Source organism: Haliotis asinina, chromosome 12 (genome assembly GCF_037392515.1).
Source record: "Haliotis asinina isolate JCU_RB_2024 chromosome 12, JCU_Hal_asi_v2, whole genome shotgun sequence".
Lineage (NCBI taxonomy): Eukaryota > Metazoa > Mollusca > Gastropoda > Lepetellida > Haliotidae > Haliotis > Haliotis asinina.
This window is the reverse complement of record NC_090291.1, coordinates 48,230,214-48,247,956: the sequence shown is the minus strand read 5'-3', so window position 1 is coordinate 48,247,956 and position 17,743 is coordinate 48,230,214.

The window sequence follows — 17,743 nt, the reverse complement described above, 5'->3', positions numbered from 1 at the left end:
GTAGCATTTGAATATCCATACTGTCAGTCAGCGAAAAAGAAAAGGCGGGGTACAGTTTGATGAATGTTTACCAACAGGGGAAAACACCGAAAACATCAAGAGAGAGAAAGTTGTGTTCCTACCATTCCTTGTGTGTCGCCTTGCGACTAATACAAATGACATCCAAACGGAAGCTTTTTATAGATATCCAGTTTCCAGTGTTTTGACAACCTATTAAGGTAAACCCAAGTGTCACCTCCAAAGAAAACAATGAAACAATCCACCCCAATGAACTGTGTCACATCTTACACGCCACCAGTATCTCTATATTGCCTTACGAATCATCGTGAATGGGAGTACCGGGAATGACTAACAATTATATGTAACGTCTTGCGTAAGCTATTATCAAAGCTTAAAGCTACAATATCAACACTTTTGACACTCATCCCACCTTTTTAATTGACGCAGGTCGATGATGAAACACAAAGACATTGCAATTAAGCATCAAAAGGAATGGGATCGGCTCCTACATACATAGCCATCTTTGTCTCTTCGGCGTGGCCTTAGATTCGATGCGCATGTAATTAGTTTTGGAGAAGATAATTGAGGGTGTGATTTACCTGAGTGCATCTCTTGTCTCTATTTGCACTATAAACGTGTACTTGACTACAGCAACCAAGAAGCGCGAACGCCTTTTTCAGTGCCGACAGCCTGATTGTCTCTGACGTCAGCTGATTGTTGACGTCACTGCTCTATGACGTGTCAACAGGTCGTTCCCTAGCTCCATTGTCGGCATTAAGAGTATGTGCCTGACAACCACATCTTTCCCTTCTTGGCCCTTTGCCCACCCATCTTCATCTTGTGTCGCTTATCAACCTGCTCCTACCTAGGTCGGGTGGGGTTGTCTTTCAGTCCTACTGCTTGCCGTGTGTCGGTAGTGGTGAATACAGCCACTACACAAAACTCTTACCAGCCTCTGAAAACAAGCCCTACAACATATTCATCTAACTTTGCATACACTGTACACTGCATACTTACTACTGCCGTGAAATTATGCCGTCACCTTGGACCATCGGCTGTGTCTACTTTTGGCCTTTGCAAGCGCTGGAAAGGTTGTCATTCATTCACAAGGTGTCTATGCTTTTCCAAGTGAGAGGTACGGTAGATAGGAATGGGTCCTCATTTGGGAAGTGTAGCATTTGAATATCCATACTGTCAGTCAGCGATAAAGAAAAGGCGGGGTACAGTTTGATGAATGTTTACCAACAGGGGAAAACACCGAAAACATCAAGAGAGAGAAAGTTGTGTTCCTACCATTCCTTGTGTGTCGCCTTGCGACTAATACAAATGACATCCAAACGGAAGCTTTTTATAGATATCCAGTTTCCAGTGTTTTGACAACCTATTAAGGTAAACCCAAGTGTCACCTCCAAAGAAAACAATGAAACAATCCACCCCAATGAACTGTGTCACATCTTACACGCCACCAGTATCTCTATATTGTCTTACGAATCATCGTGAATGGGAGTACCGGGAATGACTAACAATTATATGTAACGTCTTGCGTAAGCTATTATCAAAGCTTAAAGCTACAATATCAACACTTTTGACACTCATCCCACCTTTTTAATTGACGCAGGTCGATGATGAAACACAAAGACATTGCAATTAAGCATCAAAAGGAATGGGATCGGCTCCTACATACATAGCCATCTTTGTCTGTTCGGCGTGGCCTTAGATTCGATGCGCATGTAATTAGTTTTGGAGAAGAAAATTGAGGGTGTGATTTACCTGAGTGCATCTCTTGTCTCTATTTGCACTATAAACGTGTACTTGACTACAGCAACCAAGAAGCGCGAACGCCTTTTTCAGTGCCGACAACCTGATTGTCTCTGACGTCAGCTGATTGTTGACGTCACTGCTCTATGACGTGTCAACAGGTCGTTCCCTAGCTCCATTGTCGGCATCAAGAGTATGTGCTTGACAACCACATCTTTCCCTTCTTGGCCCTTTGCCCACCCATCTTCATCTTGTGTCGCTTATCAACATGCTCCTACCTAGGTCGGGTGGGGTTGTCTTTCAGTCCTACTGCTTGCCGTGTGTCGGTAGTGGTGAATACAGCCACTACACAAAACTCTTACCAGCCTCTGAAAACAAGCCCTACAACATATTCATCTAACTTTGCATACACTGTACACTGCATACTTACTACTGCCGTGAAATTATGCCGTCACCTTGGACCATCGGCTGTGTCTACTTTTGGCCTTTGCAAGCGCTGGAAAGGTTGTCATTCATTCACAAAGTGTCTATGCTTTTCCAAGTGAGAGGTACGGTAGATAGGAATGGGTCCTCATTTGGGAAGTGTAGCATTTGAATATCCATACTGTCAGTCAGCGAAAAAGAAAAGGCGGGGTACAGTTTGATGAATGTTTACCAACAGGGGAAAACACCGAAAACATCAAGAGAGAGAAAGTTGTGTTCCTACCATTCCTTGTGTGTCGCCTTGCGACTAATACAAATGACATCCAAACGGAAGCTTTTTATAGATATCCAGTTTCCAGTGTTTTGACAACCTATTAAGGTAAACCCAAGTGTCACCTCCAAAGAAAACAATGAAACAATCCACCCCAATGAACTGTGTCACATCTTACACGCCACCAGTATCTCTATATTGCCTTACGAATCATCGTGAATGGGAGTACCGGGAATGACTAACAATTATATGTAACGTCTTGCGTAAGCTATTATCAAAGCTTAAAGCTACAATATCAACACTTTTGACACTCATCCCACCTTTTTAATTGACGCAGGTCGATGATGAAACACAAAGACATTGCAATTAAGTATCAAAAGGAATGGGATCGGCTCCTACATACATAGCCATCTTTGTCTGTTCGGCGTGGCCTTAGATTCGATGCGCATGTAATTAGTTTTGGAGAAGATAATTGAGGGTGTGATTTACCTGAGTGCATCTCTTGTCTCTATTTGCACTATAAACGTGTACTTGACTACAGCAACCAAGAAGCGCGAACGCCTTTTTCAGTGCCGACAACCTGATTGTCTCTGACGTCAGCTGATTGTTGACGTCACTGCTCTATGACGTGTCAACAGGTCGTTCCCTAGCTCCATTGTCGGCATCAAGAGTATGTGCTTGACAACCACATCTTTCCCTTCTTGGCCCTTTGCCCACCCATCTTCATCTTGTGTCGCTTATCAACATGCTCCTACCTAGGTCGGGTGGGGTTGTCTTTCAGTCCTACTGCTTGCCGTGTGTCGGTAGTGGTGAATACAGCCACTACACAAAACTCTTACCAGCCTCTGAAAACAAGCCCTACAACATATTCATCTAACTTTGCATACACTGTACACTGCATACTTACTACTGCCGTGAAATTATGCCGTCACCTTGGACCATCGGCTGTGTCTACTTTTGGCCTTTGCAAGCGCTGGAAAGGTTGTCATTCATTCACAAGGTGTCTATGCTTTTCCAAGTGAGAGGTACGGTAGATAGGAATGGGTCCTCATTTGGGAAGTGTAGCATTTGAATATCCATACTGTCAGTCAGCGAAAAAGAAAAGGCGGGGTACAGTTTGATGAATGTTTACCAACAGGGGAAAACACCGAAAACATCAAGAGAGAGAAAGTTGTGTTCCTACCATTCCTTGTGTGTCGCCTTGCGACTAATACAAATGACATCCAAACGGAAGCTTTTTATAGATATCCAGTTTCCAGTGTTTTGACAACCTATTAAGGTAAACCCAAGTGTCACCTCCAAAGAAAACAATGAAACAATCCACCCCAATGAACTGTGTCACATCTTACACGCCACCAGTATCTCTATATTGTCTTACGAATCATCGTGAATGGGAGTACCGGGAATGACTAACAATTATATGTAACGTCTTGCGTAAGCTATTATCAAAGCTTAAAGCTACAATATCAACACTTTTGACACTCATCCCACCTTTTTAATTGACGCAGGTCGATGATGAAACACGAAGACATTGCAATTAAGCATCAAAAGGAATGGGATCGGCTCCTACATACATAGCCATCTTTGTCTGTTCGGCGTGGCCTTAGATTCGATGCGCATGTAATTAGTTTTGGAGAAGAAAATTGAGGGTGTGATTTACCTGAGTGCATCTCTTGTCTCTATTTGCACTATAAACGTGTACTTGACTACAGCAACCAAGAAGCGCGAACGCCTTTTTCAGTGCCGACAACCTGATTGTCTCTGACGTCAGCTGATTGTTGACGTCACTGCTCTATGACGTGTCAACAGGTCGTTCCCTAGCTCCATTGTCGGCATCAAGAGTATGTGCTTGACAACCACATCTTTCCCTTCTTGGCCCTTTGCCCACCCATCTTCATCTTGTGTCGCTTATCAACATGCTCCTACCTAGGTCGGGTGGGGTTGTCTTTCAGTCCTACTGCTTGCCGTGTGTCGGTAGTGGTGAATACAGCCACTACACAAAACTCTTACCAGCCTCTGAAAACAAGCCCTACAACATATTCATCTAACTTTGCATACACTGTACACTGCATACTTACTACTGCCGTGAAATTATGCCGTCACCTTGGACCATCGGCTGTGTCTACTTTTGGCCTTTGCAAGCGCTGGAAAGGTTGTCATTCATTCACAAGGTGTCTATGCTTTTCCAAGTGAGAGGTACGGTAGATAGGAATGGGTCCTCATTTGGGAAGTGTAGCATTTGAATATCCATACTGTCAGTCAGCGATAAAGAAAAGGCGGGGTACAGTTTGATGAATGTTTACCAACAGGGGAAAACACCGAAAACATCAAGAGAGAGAAAGTTGTGTTCCTACCATTCCTTGTGTGTCGCCTTGCGACTAATACAAATGACATCCAAACGGAAGCTTTTTATAGATATCCAGTTTCCAGTGTTTTGACAACCTATTAAGGTAAACCCAAGTGTCACCTCCAAAGAAAACAATGAAACAATCCACCCCAATGAACTGTGTCACATCTTACACGCCACCAGTATCTCTATATTGTCTTACGAATCATCGTGAATGGGAGTACCGGGAATGACTAACAATTATATGTAACGTCTTGCGTAAGCTATTATCAAAGCTTAAAGCTACAATATCAACACTTTTGACACTCATCCCACCTTTTTAATTGACGCAGGTCGATGATGAAACACAAAGACATTGCAATTAAGCATCAAAAGGAATGGGATCGGCTCCTACATACATAGCCATCTTTGTCTGTTCGGCGTGGCCTTAGATTCGATGCGCATGTAATTAGTTTTGGAGAAGAAAATTGAGGGTGTGATTTACCTGAGTGCATCTCTTGTCTCTATTTGCACTAAAAACGTGTACTTGACTACAGCAACCAAGAAGCGCGAACGCCTTTTTCAGTGCCGACAACCTGATTGTCTCTGACGTCAGCTGATTGTTGACGTCACTGCTCTATGACGTGTCAACAGGTCGTTCCCTAGCTCCATTGTCGGCATCAAGAGTATGTGCTTGACAACCACATCTTTCCCTTCTTGGCCCTTTGCCCACCCATCTTCATCTTGTGTCGCTTATCAACATGCTCCTACCTAGGTCGGGTGGGGTTGTCTTTCAGTCCTACTGCTTGCCGTGTGTCGGTAGTGGTGAATACAGCCACTACACAAAACTCTTACCAGCCTCTGAAAACAAGCCCTACAACATATTCATCTAACTTTGCATACACTGTACACTGCATACTTACTACTGCCGTGAAATTATGCCGTCACCTTGGACCATCGGCTGTGTCTACTTTTGGCCTTTGCAAGCGCTGGAAAGGTTGTCATTCATTCACAAAGTGTCTATGCTTTTCCAAGTGAGAGGTACGGTAGATAGGAATGGGTCCTCATTTGGGAAGTGTAGCATTTGAATATCCATACTGTCAGTCAGCGAAAAAGAAAAGGCGGGGTACAGTTTGATGAATGTTTACCAACAGGGGAAAACACCGAAAACATCAAGAGAGAGAAAGTTGTGTTCCTACCATTCCTTGTGTGTCGCCTTGCGACTAATACAAATGACATCCAAACGGAAGCTTTTTATAGATATCCAGTTTCCAGTGTTTTGACAACCTATTAAGGTAAACCCAAGTGTCACCTCCAAAGAAAACAATGAAACAATCCACCCCAATGAACTGTGTCACATCTTACACGCCACCAGTATCTCTATATTGCCTTACGAATCATCGTGAATGGGAGTACCGGGAATGACTAACAATTATATGTAACGTCTTGCGTAAGCTATTATCAAAGCTTAAAGCTACAATATCAACACTTTTGACACTCATCCCACCTTTTTAATTGACGCAGGTCGATGATGAAACACAAAGACATTGCAATTAAGTATCAAAAGGAATGGGATCGGCTCCTACATACATAGCCATCTTTGTCTGTTCGGCGTGGCCTTAGATTCGATGCGCATGTAATTAGTTTTGGAGAAGATAATTGAGGGTGTGATTTACCTGAGTGCATCTCTTGTCTCTATTTGCACTATAAACGTGTACTTGACTACAGCAACCAAGAAGCGCGAACGCCTTTTTCAGTGCCGACAACCTGATTGTCTCTGACGTCAGCTGATTGTTGACGTCACTGCTCTATGACGTGTCAACAGGTCGTTCCCTAGCTCCATTGTCGGCATCAAGAGTATGTGCTTGACAACCACATCTTTCCCTTCTTGGCCCTTTGCCCACCCATCTTCATCTTGTGTCGCTTATCAACATGCTCCTACCTAGGTCGGGTGGGGTTGTCTTTCAGTCCTACTGCTTGCCGTGTGTCGGTAGTGGTGAATACAGCCACTACACAAAACTCTTACCAGCCTCTGAAAACAAGCCCTACAACATATTCATCTAACTTTGCATACACTGTACACTGCATACTTACTACTGCCGTGAAATTATGCCGTCACCTTGGACCATCGGCTGTGTCTACTTTTGGCCTTTGCAAGCGCTGGAAAGGTTGTCATTCATTCACAAGGTGTCTATGCTTTTCCAAGTGAGAGGTACGGTAGATAGGAATGGGTCCTCATTTGGGAAGTGTAGCATTTGAATATCCATACTGTCAGTCAGCGATAAAGAAAAGGCGGGGTACAGTTTGATGAATGTTTACCAACAGGGGAAAACACCGAAAACATCAAGAGAGAGAAAGTTGTGTTCCTACCATTCCTTGTGTGTCGCCTTGCGACTAATACAAATGACATCCAAACGGAAGCTTTTTATAGATATCCAGTTTCCAGTGTTTTGACAACCTATTAAGGTAAACCCAAGTGTCACCTCCAAAGAAAACAATGAAACAATCCACCCCAATGAACTGTGTCACATCTTACACGCCACCAGTATCTCTATATTGTCTTACGAATCATCGTGAATGGGAGTACCGGGAATGACTAACAATTATATGTAACGTCTTGCGTAAGCTATTATCAAAGCTTAAAGCTACAATATCAACACTTTTGACACTCATCCCACCTTTTTAATTGACGCAGGTCGATGATGAAACACGAAGACATTGCAATTAAGCATCAAAAGGAATGGGATCGGCTCCTACATACATAGCCATCTTTGTCTGTTCGGCGTGGCCTTAGATTCGATGCGCATGTAATTAGTTTTGGAGAAGAAAATTGAGGGTGTGATTTACCTGAGTGCATCTCTTGTCTCTATTTGCACTATAAACGTGTACTTGACTACAGCAACCAAGAAGCGCGAACGCCTTTTTCAGTGCCGACAACCTGATTGTCTCTGACGTCAGCTGATTGTTGACGTCACTGCTCTATGACGTGTCAACAGGTCGTTCCCTAGCTCCATTGTCGGCATCAAGAGTATGTGCTTGACAACCACATCTTTCCCTTCTTGGCCCTTTGCCCACCCATCTTCATCTTGTGTCGCTTATCAACATGCTCCTACCTAGGTCGGGTGGGGTTGTCTTTCAGTCCTACTGCTTGCCGTGTGTCGGTAGTGGTGAATACAGCCACTACACAAAACTCTTACCAGCCTCTGAAAACAAGCCCTACAACATATTCATCTAACTTTGCATACACTGTACACTGCATACTTACTACTGCCGTGAAATTATGCCGTCACCTTGGACCATCGGCTGTGTCTACTTTTGGCCTTTGCAAGCGCTGGAAAGGTTGTCATTCATTCACAAAGTGTCTATGCTTTTCCAAGTGAGAGGTACGGTAGATAGGAATGGGTCCTCATTTGGGAAGTGTAGCATTTGAATATCCATACTGTCAGTCAGCGATAAAGAAAAGGCGGGGTACAGTTTGATGAATGTTTACCAACAGGGGAAAACACCGAAAACATCAAGAGAGAGAAAGTTGTGTTCCTACCATTCCTTGTGTGTCGCCTTGCGACTAATACAAATGACATCCAAACGGAAGCTTTTTATAGATATCCAGTTTCCAGTGTTTTGACAACCTATTAAGGTAAACCCAAGTGTCACCTCCAAAGAAAACAATGAAACAATCCACCCCAATGAACTGTGTCACATCTTACACGCCACCAGTATCTCTATATTGCCTTACGAATCATCGTGAATGGGAGTACCGGGAATGACTAACAATTATATGTAACGTCTTGCGTAAGCTATTATCAAAGCTTAAAGCTACAATATCAACACTTTTGACACTCATCCCACCTTTTTAATTGACGCAGGTCGATGATGAAACACAAAGACATTGCAATTAAGCATCAAAAGGAATGGGATCGGCTCCTACATACATAGCCATCTTTGTCTGTTCGGCGTGGCCTTAGATTCGATGCGCATGTAATTAGTTTTGGAGAAGATAATTGAGGGTGTGATTTACCTGAGTGCATCTCTTGTCTCTATTTGCACTATAAACGTGTACTTGACTACAGCAACCAAGAAGCGCGAACGCCTTTTTCAGTGCCGACAACCTGATTGTCTCTGACGTCAGCTGATTGTTGACGTCACTGCTCTATGACGTGTCAACAGGTCGTTCCCTAGCTCCATTGTCGGCATCAAGAGTATGTGCTTGACAACCACATCTTTCCCTTCTTGGCCCTTTGCCCACCCATCTTCATCTTGTGTCGCTTATCAACATGCTCCTACCTAGGTCGGGTGGGGTTGTCTTTCAGTCCTACTGCTTGCCGTGTGTCGGTAGTGGTGAATACAGCCACTACACAAAACTCTTACCAGCCTCTGAAAACAAGCCCTACAACATATTCATCTAACTTTGCATACACTGTACACTGCATACTTACTACTGCCGTGAAATTATGCCGTCACCTTGGACCATCGGCTGTGTCTACTTTTGGCCTTTGCAAGCGCTGGAAAGGTTGTCATTCATTCACAAAGTGTCTATGCTTTTCCAAGTGAGAGGTACGGTAGATAGGAATGGGTCCTCATTTGGGAAGTGTAGCATTTGAATATCCATACTGTCAGTCAGCGAAAAAGAAAAGGCGGGGTACAGTTTGATGAATGTTTACCAACAGGGGAAAACACCGAAAACATCAAGAGAGAGAAAGTTGTGTTCCTACCATTCCTTGTGTGTCGCCTTGCGACTAATACAAATGACATCCAAACGGAAGCTTTTTATAGATATCCAGTTTCCAGTGTTTTGACAACCTATTAAGGTAAACCCAAGTGTCACCTCCAAAGAAAACAATGAAACAATCCACCCTAATGAACTGTGTCACATCTTACACGCCACCAGTATCTCTATATTGTCTTACGAATCATCGTGAATGGGAGTACCGGAAATGACTAACAATTATATGTAACGTCTTGCGTAAGCTATTATCAAAGCTTAAAGCTACAATATCAACACTTTTGACACTCATCCCACCTTTTTAATTGACGCAGGTCGATGATGAAACACAAAGACATTGCAATTAAGCATCAAAAGGAATGGGATCGGCTCCTACATAGATAGCCATCTTTGTCTGTTCGGCGTGGCCTTAGATTCGATGCGCATGTAATTAGTTTTGGAGAAGAAAATTGAGGGTGTGATTTACCTGAGTGCATCTCTTGTCTCTATTTGCACTATAAACGTGTACTTGACTACAGCAACCAAGAAGCGCGAACGCCTTTTTCAGTGCCGACAGCCTGATTGTCTCTGACGTCAGCTGATTGTTGACGTCACTGCTCTATGACGTGTCAACAGGTCGTTCCCTAGCTCCATTGTCGGCATCAAGAGTATGTGCCTGACAACCACATCTTTCCCTTCTTGGCCCTTTGCCCACCCATCTTCATCTTGTGTCGCTTATCAACCTGCTCCTACCTAGGTCGGGTGGGGTTGTCTTTCAGTCCTACTGCTTGCCGTGTGTCGGTAGTGGTGAATACAGCCACTACACAAAACTCTTACCAGCCTCTGAAAACAAGCCCTACAACATATTCATCTAACTTTGCATACACTGTACACTGCATACTTACTACTGCCGTGAAATTATGCCGTCACCTTGGACCATCGGCTGTGTCTACTTTTGGCCTTTGCAAGCGCTGGAAAGGTTGTCATTCATTCACAAGGTGTCTATGCTTTTCCAAGTGAGAGGTACGGTAGATAGGAATGGGTCCTCATTTGGGAAGTGTAGCATTTGAATATCCATACTGTCAGTCAGCGATAAAGAAAAGGCGGGGTACAGTTTGATGAATGTTTACCAACAGGGGAAAACACCGAAAACATCAAGAGAGAGAAAGTTGTGTTCCTACCATTCCTTGTGTGTCGCCTTGCGACTGATACAAATGACATCCAAACGGAAGCTTTTTATAGATATCCAGTTTCCAGTGTTTTGACAACCTATTAAGGTAAACCCAAGTGTCACCTCCAAAGAAAACAATGAAACAATCCACCCCAATGAACTGTGTCACATCTTACACGCCACCAGTATCTCTATATTGCCTTACGAATCATCGTGAATGGGAGTACCGGAAATGACTAACAATTATATGTAACGTCTTGCGTAAGCTATTATCAAAGCTTAAAGCTACAATATCAACACTTTTGACACTCATCCCACCTTTTTAATTGACGCAGGTCGATGATGAAACACAAAGACATTGCAATTAAGCATCAAAAGGAATGGGATCGGCTCCTACATACATAGCCATCTTTGTCTGTTCGGCGTGGCCTTAGATTCGATGCGCATGTAATTAGTTTTGGAGAAGATAATTGAGGGTGTGATTTACCTGAGTGCATCTCTTGTCTCTATTTGCACTATAAACGTGTACTTGACTACAGCAACCAAGAAGCGCGAACGCCTTTTTCAGTGCCGACAACCTGATTGTCTCTGACGTCAGCTGATTGTTGACGTCACTGCTCTATGACGTGTCAACAGGTCGTTCCCTAGCTCCATTGTCGGCATCAAGAGTATGTGCTTGACAACCACATCTTTCCCTTCTTGGCCCTTTGCCCACCCATCTTCATCTTGTGTCGCTTATCAACATGCTCCTACCTAGGTCGGGTGGGGTTGTCTTTCAGTCCTACTGCTTGCCGTGTGTCGGTAGTGGTGAATACAGCCACTACACAAAACTCTTACCAGCCTCTGAAAACAAGCCCTACAACATATTCATCTAACTTTGCATACACTGTACACTGCATACTTACTACTGCCGTGAAATTATGCCGTCACCTTGGACCATCGGCTGTGTCTACTTTTGGCCTTTGCAAGCGCTGGAAAGGTTGTCATTCATTCACAAAGTGTCTATGCTTTTCCAAGTGAGAGGTACGGTAGATAGGAATGGGTCCTCATTTGGGAAGTGTAGCATTTGAATATCCATACTGTCAGTCAGCGATAAAGAAAAGGCGGGGTACAGTTTGATGAATGTTTACCAACAGGGGAAAACACCGAAAACATCAAGAGAGAGAAAGTTGTGTTCCTACCATTCCTTGTGTGTCGCCTTGCGACTAATACAAATGACATCCAAACGGAAGCTTTTTATAGATATCCAGTTTCCAGTGTTTTGACAACCTATTAAGGTAAACCCAAGTGTCACCTCCAAAGAAAACAATGAAACAATCCACCCCAATGAACTGTGTCACATCTTACACGCCACCAGTATCTCTATATTGCCTTACGAATCATCGTGAATGGGAGTACCGGGAATGACTAACAATTATATGTAACGTCTTGCGTAAGCTATTATCAAAGCTTAAAGCTACAATATCAACACTTTTGACACTCATCCCACCTTTTTAATTGACGCAGGTCGATGATGAAACACAAAGACATTGCAATTAAGCATCAAAAGGAATGGGATCGGCTCCTACATACATAGCCATCTTTGTCTGTTCGGCGTGGCCTTAGATTCGATGCGCATGTAATTAGTTTTGGAGAAGATAATTGAGGGTGTGATTTACCTGAGTGCATCTCTTGTCTCTATTTGCACTATAAACGTGTACTTGACTACAGCAACCAAGAAGCGCGAACGCCTTTTTCAGTGCCGACAACCTGATTGTCTCTGACGTCAGCTGATTGTTGACGTCACTGCTCTATGACGTGTCAACAGGTCGTTCCCTAGCTCCATTGTCGGCATCAAGAGTATGTGCTTGACAACCACATCTTTCCCTTCTTGGCCCTTTGCCCACCCATCTTCATCTTGTGTCGCTTATCAACATGCTCCTACCTAGGTCGGGTGGGGTTGTCTTTCAGTCCTACTGCTTGCCGTGTGTCGGTAGTGGTGAATACAGCCACTACACAAAACTCTTACCAGCCTCTGAAAACAAGCCCTACAACATATTCATCTAACTTTGCATACACTGTACACTGCATACTTACTACTGCCGTGAAATTATGCCGTCACCTTGGACCATCGGCTGTGTCTACTTTTGGCCTTTGCAAGCGCTGGAAAGGTTGTCATTCATTCACAAGGTGTCTATGCTTTTCCAAGTGAGAGGTACGGTAGATAGGAATGGGTCCTCATTTGGGAAGTGTAGCATTTGAATATCCATACTGTCAGTCAGCGAAAAAGAAAAGGCGGGGTACAGTTTGATGAATGTTTACCAACAGGGGAAAACACCGAAAACATCAAGAGAGAGAAAGTTGTGTTCCTACCATTCCTTGTGTGTCGCCTTGCGACTAATACAAATGACATCCAAACGGAAGCTTTTTATAGATATCCAGTTTCCAGTGTTTTGACAACCTATTAAGGTAAACCCAAGTGTCACCTCCAAAGAAAACAATGAAACAATCCACCCTAATGAACTGTGTCACATCTTACACGCCACCAGTATCTCTATATTGTCTTACGAATCATCGTGAATGGGAGTACCGGAAATGACTAACAATTATATGTAACGTCTTGCGTAAGCTATTATCAAAGCTTAAAGCTACAATATCAACACTTTTGACACTCATCCCACCTTTTTAATTGACGCAGGTCGATGATGAAACACAAAGACATTGCAATTAAGCATCAAAAGGAATGGGATCGGCTCCTACATACATAGCCATCTTTGTCTGTTCGGCGTGGCCTTAGATTCGATGCGCATGTAATTAGTTTTGGAGAAGATAATTGAGGGTGTGATTTACCTGAGTGCATCTCTTGTCTCTATTTGCACTATAAACGTGTACTTGACTACAGCAACCAAGAAGCGCGAACGCCTTTTTCAGTGCCGACAACCTGATTGTCTCTGACGTCAGCTGATTGTTGACGTCACTGCTCTATGACGTGTCAACAGGTCGTTCCCTAGCTCCATTGTCGGCATCAAGAGTATGTGCTTGACAACCACATCTTTCCCTTCTTGGCCCTTTGCCCACCCATCTTCATCTTGTGTCGCTTATCAACCTGCTCCTACCTAGGTCGGGTGGGGTTGTCTTTCAGTCCTACTGCTTGCCGTGTGTCGGTAGTGGTGAATACAGCCACTACACAAAACTCTTACCAGCCTCTGAAAACAAGCCCTACAACATATTCATCTAACTTTGCATACACTGTACACTGCATACTTACTACTGCCGTGAAATTATGCCGTCACCTTGGACCATCGGCTGTGTCTACTTTTGGCCTTTGCAAGCGCTGGAAAGGTTGTCATTCATTCACAAGGTGTCTATGCTTTTCCAAGTGAGAGGTACGGTAGATAGGAATGGGTCCTCATTTGGGAAGTGTAGCATTTGAATATCCATACTGTCAGTCAGCGATAAAGAAAAGGCGGGGTACAGTTTGATGAATGTTTACCAACAGGGGAAAATACCGAAAACATCAAGAGAGAGAAAGTTGTGTTCCTACCATTCCTTGTGTGTCGCCTTGCGACTAATACAAATGACATCCAAACGGAAGCTTTTTGTAGATATCCAGTTTCCAGTGTTTTGACAACCTATTAAGGTAAACCCAAGTGTCACCTCCAAAGAAAACAATGAAACAATCCACCCCAATGAACTGTGTCACATCTTACACGCCACCAGTATCTCTATATTGTCTTACGAATCATCGTGAATGGGAGTACCGGGAATGACTAACAATTATATGTAACGTCTTGCGTAAGCTATTATCAAAGCTTAAAGCTACAATATCAACACTTTTGACACTCATCCCACCTTTTTAATTGACGCAGGTCGATGATGAAACAAAAAGACATTGCAATTAAGCATCAAAAGGAATGGGATCGGCTCCTACATACATAGCCATCTTTGTCTGTTCGGCGTGGCCTTAGATTCGATGCGCATGTAATTAGTTTTGGAGAAGAAAATTGAGGGTGTGATTTACCTGAGTGCATCTCTTGTCTCTATTTGCACTATAAACGTGTACTTGACTACAGCAACCAAGAAGCGCGAACGCCTTTTTCAGTGCCGACAGCCTGATTGTCTCTGACGTCAGCTGATTGTTGACGTCACTGCTCTATGACGTGTCAACAGGTCGTTCCCTAGCTCCATTGTCGGCATTAAGAGTATGTGCTTGACAACCACATCTTTCCCTTCTTGGCCCTTTGCGCACCCATCTTCATCTTGTGTCGCTTATCAACCTGCTCCTACCTAGGTCGGGTGGGGTTGTCTTTCAGTCCTACTGCTTGCCGTGTGTCGGTAGTGGTGAATACAGCCACTACACAAAACTCTTACCAGCCTCTGAAAACAAGCCCTACAACATATTCATCTAACTTTGCATACACTGTACACTGCATACTTACTACTGCCGTGAAATTATGCCGTCACCTTGGACCATCGGCTGTGTCTACTTTTGGCCTTTGCAAGCGCTGGAAAGGTTGTCATTCATTCACAAGGTGTCTATGCTTTTCCAAGTGAGAGGTACGGTAGAGAGGAATGGGTCCTCATTTGGGAAGTGTAGCATTTGAATATCCATACTGTCAGTCAGCGATAAAGAAAAGGCGGGGTACAGTTTGATGAATGTTTACCAACAGGGGAAAACACCGAAAACATCAAGAGAGAGAAAGTTGTGTTCCTACCATTCCTTGTGTGTCGCCTTGCGACTAATACAAATGACATCCAAACGGAAGCTTTTTATAGATATCCAGTTTCCAGTGTTTTGACAACCTATTAAGGTAAACCCAAGTGTCACCTCCAAAGAAAACAATGAAACAATCCACCCCAATGAACTGTGTCACATCTTACACGCCACCAGTATCTCTATATTGTCTTACGAATCATCGTGAATGGGAGTACCGGGAATGACTAACAATTATATGTAACGTCTTGCGTAAGCTATTATCAAAGCTTAAAGCTACAATATCAACACTTTTGACACTCATCCCACCTTTTTAATTGACGCAGGTCGATGATGAAACACAAAGACATTGCAATTAAGCATCAAAAGGAATGGGATCGGCTCCTACATACATAGCCAACTTTGTCTGTTCGGCGTGGCCTTAGATTCGATGCGCATGTAACTTGTTTTGGAGAAGAAAATTGAGGGTGTGATTTACCTGAGTGCATCTCTTGTCTCTATTTGCACTATAAACGTGTACTTGACTACAGCAACCAAGAAGCGCGAACGCCTTTTTCAGTGCCGACAACCTGATTGTCTCTGACGTCAGCTGATTGTTGACGTCACTGCTCTATGACGTGTCAACAGGTCGTTCCCTAGCTCCATTGTCGGCATCAAGAGTATGTGCTTGACAACCACATCTTTCCCTTCTTGGCCCTTTGCCCACCCATCTTCATCTTGTGTCGCTTATCAACCTGCTCCTACCTAGGTCGGGTGGGGTTGTCTTTCAGTCCTACTGCTTGCCGTGTGTCGGTAGTGGTGAATACAGCCACTGCACAAAACTCTTACCAGCCTCTGAAAACAAGCCCTACAACATATTCATCTAACTTTGCATACACTGTACACTGCATACTTACTACTGCCGTGAAATTATGCCGTCACCTTGGACCATCGGCTGTGTCTACTTTTGGCCTTTGCAAGCGCTGGAAAGGTTGTCATTCATTCACAAGGTGTCTATGCTTTTCCAAGTGAGAGGTACGGTAGATAGGAATGGGTCCTCATTTGGGAAGTGTAGCATTTGAATATCCATACTGTCAGTCAGCGATAAAGAAAAGGCGGGGTACAGTTTGATGAATGTTTACCAACAGGGGAAAATACCGAAAACATCAAGAGAGAGAAAGTTGTGTTCCTACCATTCCTTGTGTGTCACCTTGCGACTGATACAAATGACATCCAAACGGAAGCTTTTTATAGATATCCAGTTTCCAGTGTTTTGACAACCTATTAAGGTAAACCCAAGTGTCACCTCCAAAGAAAACAATGAAACAATCCACCCTAATGAACTGTGCTACATCTTACACGCCACCAGTATCTCTATATTGTCTTACGAATCATCGTGAATGGGAGTACCGGGAATGACTAACAATTATATGTAACGTCTTGCGTAAGCTATTATCAAAGCTTAAAGCTACAATATCAACACTTTTGACACTCATCCCACCTTTTTAATTGACGCAGGTCGATGATGAAACACAAAGACATTGCAATTAAGCATCAAAAGGAATGGGATCGGCTCCTACATACATAGCCATCTTTGTCTGTTCGGCGTGGCCTTAGATTCGATGCGAATGTAATTAGTTTTGGAGAAGAAAATTGAGGGTGTGATTACCTGAGTGCATCTCTTGTCTCTATTTGCACTATAAACGTGTACTTGACTACAGCAACCAAGAAGCGCGAACGCCTTTTTCAGTGCCGACAACCTGATTGTCTCTGACGTCAGCTGATTGTTGACGTCACTGCTCTATGACGTGTCAACAGGTCGTTCCCTAGCTCCATTGTCGGCATCAAGAGTATGTGCTTGGCAACCACATCTTTCCCTTCTTGGCCCTTTGCCCACCCATGTTCATCTTGTGTCGCTTATCAACATGCTCCTACCTAGGTCGGGTGGGGTTGTCTTTCAGTCCTACTGCTTGCCGTGTGTCGGTAGTGGTGAATACAGCCACTACACAAAACTCTTACCAGCCTCTGAAAACAAGCCCTACAACATATTCATCTAACTTTGCATACACTGTACACTGCATACTTACTACTGCCGTGAAATTATGCCGTCACCTTGGACCATCGGCTGTGTCTACTTTTGGCCTTTGCAAGGGCTGGAAAGGTTGTCATTCATTCACAAGGTGTCTATGCTTTTCCAAGTGAGAGGTACGGTAGATAGGAATGGGTCCTCATTTGGGAAGTGTAGCATTTGAATATCCATACTGTCAGTCAGCGATAAAGAAAAGGCGGGGTACAGTTTGATGAATGTTTACCAACAGGGGAAAACACCGAAAACATCAAGAGAGAGAAAGTTGTGTTCCTACCATTCCTTGTGTGTCGCCTTGCGACTGATACAAATGACATCCAAACGGAAGCTTTTT